This window comes from Triticum dicoccoides, chromosome 4A (assembly GCF_002162155.2).
Source record: "Triticum dicoccoides isolate Atlit2015 ecotype Zavitan chromosome 4A, WEW_v2.0, whole genome shotgun sequence".
NCBI classification, from domain to species: domain Eukaryota; kingdom Viridiplantae; phylum Streptophyta; class Magnoliopsida; order Poales; family Poaceae; genus Triticum; species Triticum dicoccoides.
Window position 1 is genome coordinate 666,223,540 of NC_041386.1, and position 9,197 is coordinate 666,232,736.

The 9,197-nt window shown below is 47.6% G+C and overlaps 1 pseudogene; it reads right to left on the reverse strand.

Annotated features, from left to right (window-relative positions):
* Positions 1–390: 390 nt before the first annotated feature.
* LOC119284010 lies at positions 391–1,879 on the reverse strand (annotated as a pseudogene).
* Positions 1,880–9,197: the final 7,318 nt, after the last annotated feature.

The following is a 9,197-nucleotide window of genomic DNA, read 5'->3' on the forward strand; positions in this document are numbered from 1 at the left end:
CCCAGATCAATTCCATCCATCATGCTTCTCCTCTGCTTGGTGTTGACACAGTTTTTCTTTTAGATACCTCCACATGCGTTGTTACTTAGTACATGCTCTGATTTGGTGCTGAAGATGTGGGCAAGACCGTATATATTTTTATGTTTCTTTAACACACATGCCGTCTCAAGTTAAACTTTCAAGGGAAACATTGGAATTAGACTTTGTGACGAGTACAGAGTATAGGATTGCACCATCATTACGGTAACTTGCATATGATAGTAAGGTAAAAATAACAGCGACGGGATGATCGGATGGGCCATCCAATGTGGAGTAGTCGAGCAGTTACCACCAAACCGATCTTATTTTTGGTAAGCTAGCTCCCGATCGATTGAGGTATAGCTTGAGGAGTCAACTGCAGGCACCTGCCCGAAATCCGAGTCTACCACCCCTAACGTCGTACAACATCTCCAACGTTCTCATTTGGACATTGCCGATGTTCCCGCCGTAACCATCTGGCCCGGACTCGGCGAAGGCCAGACAGCCGTCCAACAGAACCCCGTTGGGCACATCGAGGTCGACCGTGACGCCGCCGCTGAACGTGAGAGCGACCTTGGGCACGGTGACATTGCTGTATCCGGTGAAGTTGTAGCATGTCTCGCCCGGGTCGCTTGGGACGAGTGGGTAAGCTGCCATGGCCGCCCGGAGCGCGGACTGCAGTTTCGCGTGGGCCGTCGTTGGTAGCTGTGTGATGATATTGCCGCAATCTACGATCATGCCCCCCTCCAATGCCTTCCGTGGGATGTGGAGCTGCTTCCCGCCGACACTGATACTGGTGAGCTGCACCACGTAGAACGTGGCGTAATCCATGAAAGGGGTCATGGGCGTGAATGAGAAGGCCGAGGTGTTGCTGGGCGCACCAAGGGCGAGGAACCCGGTGCCGCTGCTCACCGGCGGGAGGCAGTAGGAGAAAGAGCCGCCGTAGACTCCGGAGGTCTGAACCGGGAGTGACTCGGGCGCGCCGCCGAGTCCGAGCAGGCCGTCGAACTTGTCGTTGGGGCCGCCCTGCTTGTATCCGCAGCCGAAATGGAAGTCCTTGATGACGACGCCGGGCGCTAGCGTGAGCGCCTCGTTGCTGTACACGCCACTGGTCTTTGACCCTCCTCCATACTCGACTCGATACCCACAGTGGGACTGGGTGCCATTGCCGTTCATGGTGCAGCCATTGTTCAAGTGGTGGTCGGACTGGAGGATCTTGCAGACGTCAGAGCCGCAGGCGATGGGAGCGTAGGTGGAGGACTTGCGCGGGTCGAACAAGGGATCCTTCTGAGGGTAGCAGTCGCTGGAGTTGCATGGCGCGCACTGCACCCACGACAGGTCGCTGCCAGTGTCGAGGAGGACGACCTGCTCCACGGCCGGCGTGCCCAGGCCCAACGTGACCACGTACTCCTGCGAGTCGACGGAGGTGCCCAGGTACGCCGGGATGCTCACCTTGCCCTCGTCCTGCTCCTGCATCGTGGTGCCCCTCAGCGCTTTGCTCATGATGTAGTCTGCGCGGACGCGGCTTCTGTGAAGCGCCTCCGGGAAAGAAGGCCTGTTGGTGGACTGCGACTTCGCACAGGGTCCGTGCCTGTGCACCAGGGGCGCAGCGGCGCGGTTTGGCCGAGGCGTCACTGAAACTTCCGAGTGTCATACTGTTCCTAATATCCAAATCAAAAATTATGCCATACTCAATTCATGTACCGCTGTATGTACCTGTCGATGTGGAGCAGACATCTTCTGTCTGAAATGACCTGGTTGACACCACAACGAAGTTTTGCTTATCGTCGCCTGCAGCAGAAATACAAAGGTAGCTGCCAAATATGATCAGGAGGATGCACAAGAACACGGGAGAAGCCATTGGAAGTTAGTTTACACCAGGGTTTAACCCAGTCTAGGACGCCCTAATTTATAGAGCAACCACACATAGGAATCTATGTGGGACGACTGAACAATCAGGGGAAATGAAAATGGGAAGATTATACCAAGGATGGGGTGGAGCCGTGGATATGTTTACAGCACACTCGTCTTAGCAGTAAGTAGACAAAACAAGGATACTTTCTGTCCTCGAGTTAACCCGCACTCCTTTGTCATGTACGTTCACTGCCCACTTCCTGCCTTGTAACTATAGTGCAAATATATTCTTATCTTAAGAGTAAAATCATATCCCAGTCTCCCAAATTAATGAATACCATGAAAGAAAAGTGTTGATTAAAATCCTACTCCCTCCGTTCCTAAATATTTGTCTTTTTAGAGATTTCAAATGGACTACCACATACTGATATATATAGACATATTTTAGAGTGTAGAATCACTCATTCTGCTTCGTATGTAGTTACTTGTTGATATATCTAGAAACACAAATATTTAGGAACGGAGGGAGTAAATATTTAATCGTGATCTGACAATCCAGCTTCTAGTCCCTTGGCTTAAACCTTCTACTTTTATAATGCCGTTATTTTGGACCCTATGCTTGTTTGCTAAAACGAGAAAACGGGGAATCTAACACTAATACAATACGGGCTATCAGTCACGGTTTATTTTTTTGGTTGGTCTTTCATGGCGCTCAGGACGCCAGTCACGGTTCTCTAGAATAGTGTCTGGTGCTCTACCAGCACTAACTGTTCGTGCAAAAGGCTTAGTGGAGGTTGTATCCTGCACTGACCAATACCTCTACTTACGGTTCTGAAAGACCGTTAGTGAAGGTGTTGATGAATAAAAAATACATTTATTCAGCCTGCTTTATTAGGAGATTAATGTCAACCAATGGATATTCGTATTGAGAAAGAAGAATGGACGATCGATTGGTATATCGTAGTGAGCAATTAGAATAGACGAATGATGGATATATGTATATATATGGAGCACAAGAGTTTAACTGACAAACATCATAATAGAACTCGCGGTACACACGTAATTAATTAAAGTAACATACATAATAACTAATCGTTGCCATCGTAATAGAACTCACTGTTCTTACTGAGGACTTCATGCATGGTTTCTCAAACCCGCGAATGCGGTGCGGAGGTCCAGCTGTTCTTGATTGATGTCTCTTTTGACCTTGTACACATCTTCCCAGAATCTTCGGAGTTCACACTACTGGAATCCTGTGGTACGCCGAGTGCCACGGACACTCGGCAAAGGGCCGAAAACCGCCAGCAAAGCCTTTGCCGAGTGTCACCCTCGGCAAAAGCCACCCGGCGTACACCTCTTCGGCAAACAGGAGTTTGCCGAGAGCCAGAACACGGGCACTCGACAATGACTTTGCCGAGAGTCAAATAGTATCACTCGGCAAAATAAAGTAGCTAATGGATAGCAAACGGTGACGGCGGTTCCTGACACGTGGGGCCAGGGGGAGCAGGCCGAGGGCCATTTTTGCCGAGCGCCACGCTCGGCAAAGACAGCCAATAGGTGGCTGACACGTGTCAGCACCTGACATGTGGGACCAAGCGAACAGGCCGAGGTCCATCTTTGCCGAGCGCCACTCTCGGCAAAGTCAGCCAATAGGTGGCTGACACGCATCAGCTCCTGACACGTGGGACCAGTCAAACAGTCCGAGTGCCATCTTTGCCGAGCGCCACGCTCAGCAAAGTCAGCCAATAGATGGCTGACGCTATCAGTTCCTGACACGTGGGACCAGGCGAACAGGCCGAGGGCCATCTTTGCCGAGAGCCACGCTCGGCAAAGACAGCCAATAGGTGGCTGGCACGTGTCAGCTCCTGACACGTGGGACCAGGCGAACAGGCCGAGGGCCATCTTTGCCGAGCGCAGCGCTCGGCAAATACAACCAGTAGGTGGCTGACACGTGTCAGCTCCTGACACGTGGGGCGAGGCCGACAGGCCGAGGGCCATCTTTGTCGGGCGCCACTCTCGGCAAAGAGGGCCAACTTTGCCGAGCGCCGCTGTCGGCAAACACTATGTTTGACGAGTGTGACTCCCAGCAAACTCAGCCAATAGGGGAGGGCCACGTCACTTCTCTTAAAAGCCGTGAATATATTTTGCCGAGAGCCACCGTCGGCAATTCTTTTTCCGTTACTGTGAGTCCTCTCGGTAAAGTTGCCAGGAGGGCTACAGGTTATTATCCTTTACCGAGAGGCCTCTCGGTAAAGTTGCCAGGAGGGCTACAGGTTATTATCCTTTACCGAGAGTCCTCTCGGTAAAGGGTGCGTTTTGGTCCAGTTTCACTGTCATTGCCGAGAGCAGCCCTCGGCAATGGTGTGCCCCGGAGCCTTTTTTCCCTATTTCTGTTTCTTTCCTGCAGCAAAACATATACAACAGCAGCATATAGTTCATCACACATAGAACATGTCACATATAGGCATCATTGAACAAAAGAAGCAATGATTGATTCTGAAAAACATTCCACATAAAAGCAATAGTGCATCAAAGCAATAAACCACAAGTTTACAAGTCTCAAGATGCAAGAGTTCTCAACATACAAGGAACAGTTTCAAACATAACATGAAGTTCACGCGATTTTGGAGATCGGAGTGATAACATCGACATTAGGAGGCATCATTCCGTTTGCTGCCCCAACTCCATCAACCGGAGTGATAACATCAACATTAGAAGGCATCATTCCCTTTGCTGCCCCAACTCCACAAACTTGAGGTGGAACTACCGGAACATTGTTCGACTCTTGTGATGGGTTGAGCTATGATGGATTGACCCAATAGTGAGATGAATGCATATGGTAATGCCGAAAATGGTGATAGAAATAGTTTGAACAAAACTCACAATGTTCCACTCTGGCGTCGGTGGCATCTCTGGCACTGGTTGGTCTTGCATGGAATAAAGATTGGCCACCATATGTTGTAAAGACTTCACTAGATCATCTTGTGCCTTCAGCTTGGCCCGGTTTTCATCTCGTTCTTTCTCGGTGTCAATCAGTCGAGTCTACAATATGGCAATGCAAATGTCATTCATGTTGAAATGCAAATATCCTCAATAATGAAGAAGGATCAATGAAGAAGGACCATGAAGGATCAATGAAGAAGCATTGACCTGAATATCCTCAATAATGCTCACGGAATGTGGTACGTGACGCTCTACGGTAGGACTAGAGCCAGTACTCATAGCACGGAGCGTGTTGACTCTCGGAAGGGAGGAGGTTATGACAGAATCGAGGTGAACCGCCATCCGGCCATTCGGTCTACCACCTGCCGCGACAATGGCCACAAGAGGGTCAAACGGTAGCACGTGAGGATCAGCGTCAGGCCCGTATGTCTCCTTCAATTTTTTGGTGTAGTTCTCTCCATCTGACCGGGCTTTAGAGCTGATCCAGTCCATCTCCGGGTGGAGAGGGTCCTTGTCCTTGTCGTCTTTGGTACGTTTGATGGTCCATGCCTCGAAGTAAGTGATATCCTTACTAGTGTCTTCTTTCTGTTGAGTTTCATTCATATATATGTATTAATTAACCCCCTTCTTCAAATTAGACGTGGCAGATGCGTAATGAACTCTTAGAACTAGATCGCATGAAAGCAATTCAAGAGGAATTGGCGGGATTCTTTCTTGACCACGTCATCAATAAAGCCGGAGAATACCATGTGGAAGTTGATTTCAAATGCTAGGGGATTGTAATTAAGATATCTTATACATATTGTACATGTATGTAGCCAGTAGCGTCGGATACATGATACGAAAACTTGTTGTTCGACCAATCTCTTGGAGAAGGAGAGGTCGATCGATCACTTCTCTCGGTATGCATGACGAACTTCTGTACTCAATGGTTCTCTCGATCACTTATGTATATATAGTACGTAGCGTCGACCAAGCACGGACATAAGAGAGGACACTTCACTCTATTAATTAGCTAGCTAACACAATATATGAAACACATAAATTAACCCCCCAAAACCCCCAACCCCCCTCCTTTCAAAAAACAAAAAACAAAAACCCCAGCCACTGGAATGCTGACACGTGGATGACTTTTGGTCCCGATTGGTGCCACCAACCGGGACCAAAGGCCCCCTGACTGGGCTCGACGCACAGGGCCACGTGGAGGCACATTGGTCCCGGTTCGTGTTTGAACCGGGACTAATGGGTGGAGGTATTAGTAACGACCCATTAGTTCCGGTTCAAGAACCGGGACTAAAGGCCCTTACGAACCGGGACTATTAGGTGTTTTTCTACTAGTGGTCCTTGTTTGGTAATCGGAGGACGTCCAATGGGATGAGGGATCCACGAGTCTCTCCATATGTGGACTGATTGCCCATTACCAATACGCCAGATCAGCGAAAATTGGTTGGCGTGGACGAGCGCGCACGCTCCTGGTATCGCCAACCATCGACTTTGTCTTGGGGATGTGGGCTGTACGCTGTACTTTAGGTCTTGTAGCGTATCTGTACGGCATACGACTTGGTCTCCGTCTGGTCCTCACGGCGTGGTTGCTGGAAGCTTGTGACCGTCACATGGTGGAAGTAGTGCCTGTGCGGTCCAGCGAGGTCATTTATTATCCTAACTTACCCCGCAACCCATCTGCTCATTCGATCATCAAAATCCAGTGAAAGAACCCTTGCTAGAGCTCATGGCGAACGCCAACCAAGGTCCAGATTCGGTGTCCCGTGCCTGGATTGCGGCAGGTTAGTGGTGATGTTCGTCGCGAAGCGTGGTCAGTTCGCCGGCGAGCGGTTCTACAACTACAAGTGTCGCAATCACAATGTAAAGTGGATCTTGAGTCAACGAGTGTTTGCTCTTTTTTTTTTTGTGGATTCGATATCTTAGTCGTATTCTTCATTCCATGGCAGCCGGGGAGAGGTGGATGTGATTTCTACATGTGGCAGGAAGCCTACGCGGAACACCTGGCTACGCTTGGATCGGTAGTGCAAATCAATGAAGGTCAGCAGGAAATCGCAGCACCAAATCAAGGTTGTCAGATGCAGGCGGCGGATGGTGGGGTGGGGCAGCAGAACGGTGCACCGGAAGCCTTGCATTTGGCGTCGGCGGCAAGCGAAGCTGCGGGATCTTCCCTCACTGTGGCGGCTGTTGCACAGCATCAGGCAACCATCGCCCTCGACCCTGCATCGATCAATTTGGTGGTGTCTGTTGGCAAGTAGCAGCACACATAGATAACACTTTGATGGCCAATTCTGGAAGATATCATAAAAAAAAAAGGAAAACTTAATAGGAAATAAGAGACGAAAATCAATCTGATCACCAATAGTAGAACATGTCATCAGCGGCACACACAAATAACATGAGATCTTAATTACCCAGTAATGCACGGAGGTTAGTTTTAAGCAACACATAGCCACATAAGTCAAAGGTTTTGGACAGATACAAGAGGAAATATTGTCACAATTTCTAAGCTGACAATACATAATTTATTTCACACCACTAGGTAGTAAGCAAGAATCATACAAGGGAAAAACAGTGGAAGTTCAGTGATACACCAGATTAATCTAAGTCAAAGGTTTTAGACATATACAAGAGGAAGCATTGTCACAATTTCTAGGCTGACAATACATAATTTATTTCACACCACTAGGTAGTGAGCAATAATCATACAAGGGAAAAACAGTGGAAGTTCAGTGATACACCAGATTAATCACATTTCCACAGGTCGTTCGTGTGTAGCTTTCTGAGGAACATGTAAACAATCTTTGGATTGTTGCAGGTGTTCTTGCGATTTTTTCCTTTTCTTTTGAGGGAGCTCACCCTCTGTGGACATGTTGTGCTCTTGTGCCCTGGTTCGCGACATATACTGCAGAAACATGTTAGTTTGCTTGTACCACATCCTACAGCAGCATCTAGATGTGCCAGAAACTTACTTTTTTTTGCTCTTTGCACCGAGATCATCATATGGAGGCTTGTCTCTGCTGCTGGTTGGTCGACCGGCCTTCCGTTTGCGTTCTGGAGCTGCTAAACCAATGAAATTTCCAACTGCGCTACATCCAGCATCACTCCCGCATGCTTTTTGTGGTTCAGGAACACACTCAATTCTGTACCTTTTGGCTTGTTGAACTCAATTCTGTGTTTTAAACCCAGACCGTCATGCTCAGAAGCTAAAGGGGTCAGTTTATACATTGCTGATCTAAGAAGCTCCATTGCACAATCATATGCAATTTGGTTTGCATCACCAAGTTTTACAACCTCCAAAGCATGAGTATACAGATTTGAATGTCTGAATGTAATGGAGTTAACCGGAATATGGTCTTTCTGTGCGTGTGCCAACTGCTGTGGAAGTATATCTCTTGCATCTTTCTTCCACCTCTAGAGGATGTGCTTTGATGGTATTTTCTCTATACCCAAGAAATCAAGAACCTGCAATACAGAATATAACTGATCACCATGCATGGTTTTGGAAATGATGCTGACAGCTAACGCTAAGCATGGCAATCGAGAACAGGTTCAGGAGACGCATCTAATACCTGGGAAAAAAATGTGTATTTAATACTAATTGATTGCAGTAGAAGAAAGAAATTATTGTCATCCAAAGAAAAGCAAAAAATAATAATCTTAATCAACATTTAAACAGCAGATGAACTAACCAGCAAAGTGGCTATTGTCCAAATTGCACTTGGTGCAACTGAAGTTTACATATTGAAAATGGGCCAATAAATTAGCCCGTTAGTTCAATTTTCAAGTGTTCTGAAGATAAAAGCTGCCCATACTGTGAGCATAGTTTTAAATAGCGCGTTAAGCATCTTAGCGGCAGACCTCTTCCAAATGCTATAGCGTGCTATAGCGGAGCTATAGCGGGCTATTTAAAATGTTTGTTCATTTGTTTGGACCAAAGTCTCTTAGCGTATAGCGGGCTATTTAAAACAGTGACGGTGAGTGACTGGAATACGCAATCGTATCACCAGTACGCTCAGAATATTGAAAATACATCATCGAGTAACAAAACGGAAAGAAATCACAGCAGAAATGAAGCAGCGGGTTGTGTTCATTGTGAGTAAAGAAACTGGACTGATAAGAAGCTTTGGCCACAGACCTGACCAAACTCAACTGAACTAGATCGTGTGTTTGTTGTATCGAAACAGAAGGCCTCAGAGACACAACATGTGCGACTTGTCACTTCATTAGAGTGAGTACAGCTCACAGTTCACTGGCGAATCCATGATGAAAAGATTACGGTTGGCTCGTGCATACAAAGCAGCAAATGAAGATGCAGTACTGGTACGGCAAAATGAAGATGCAGTACAAGCGTGTGAGATATTTTACCTGTAAGACATCAT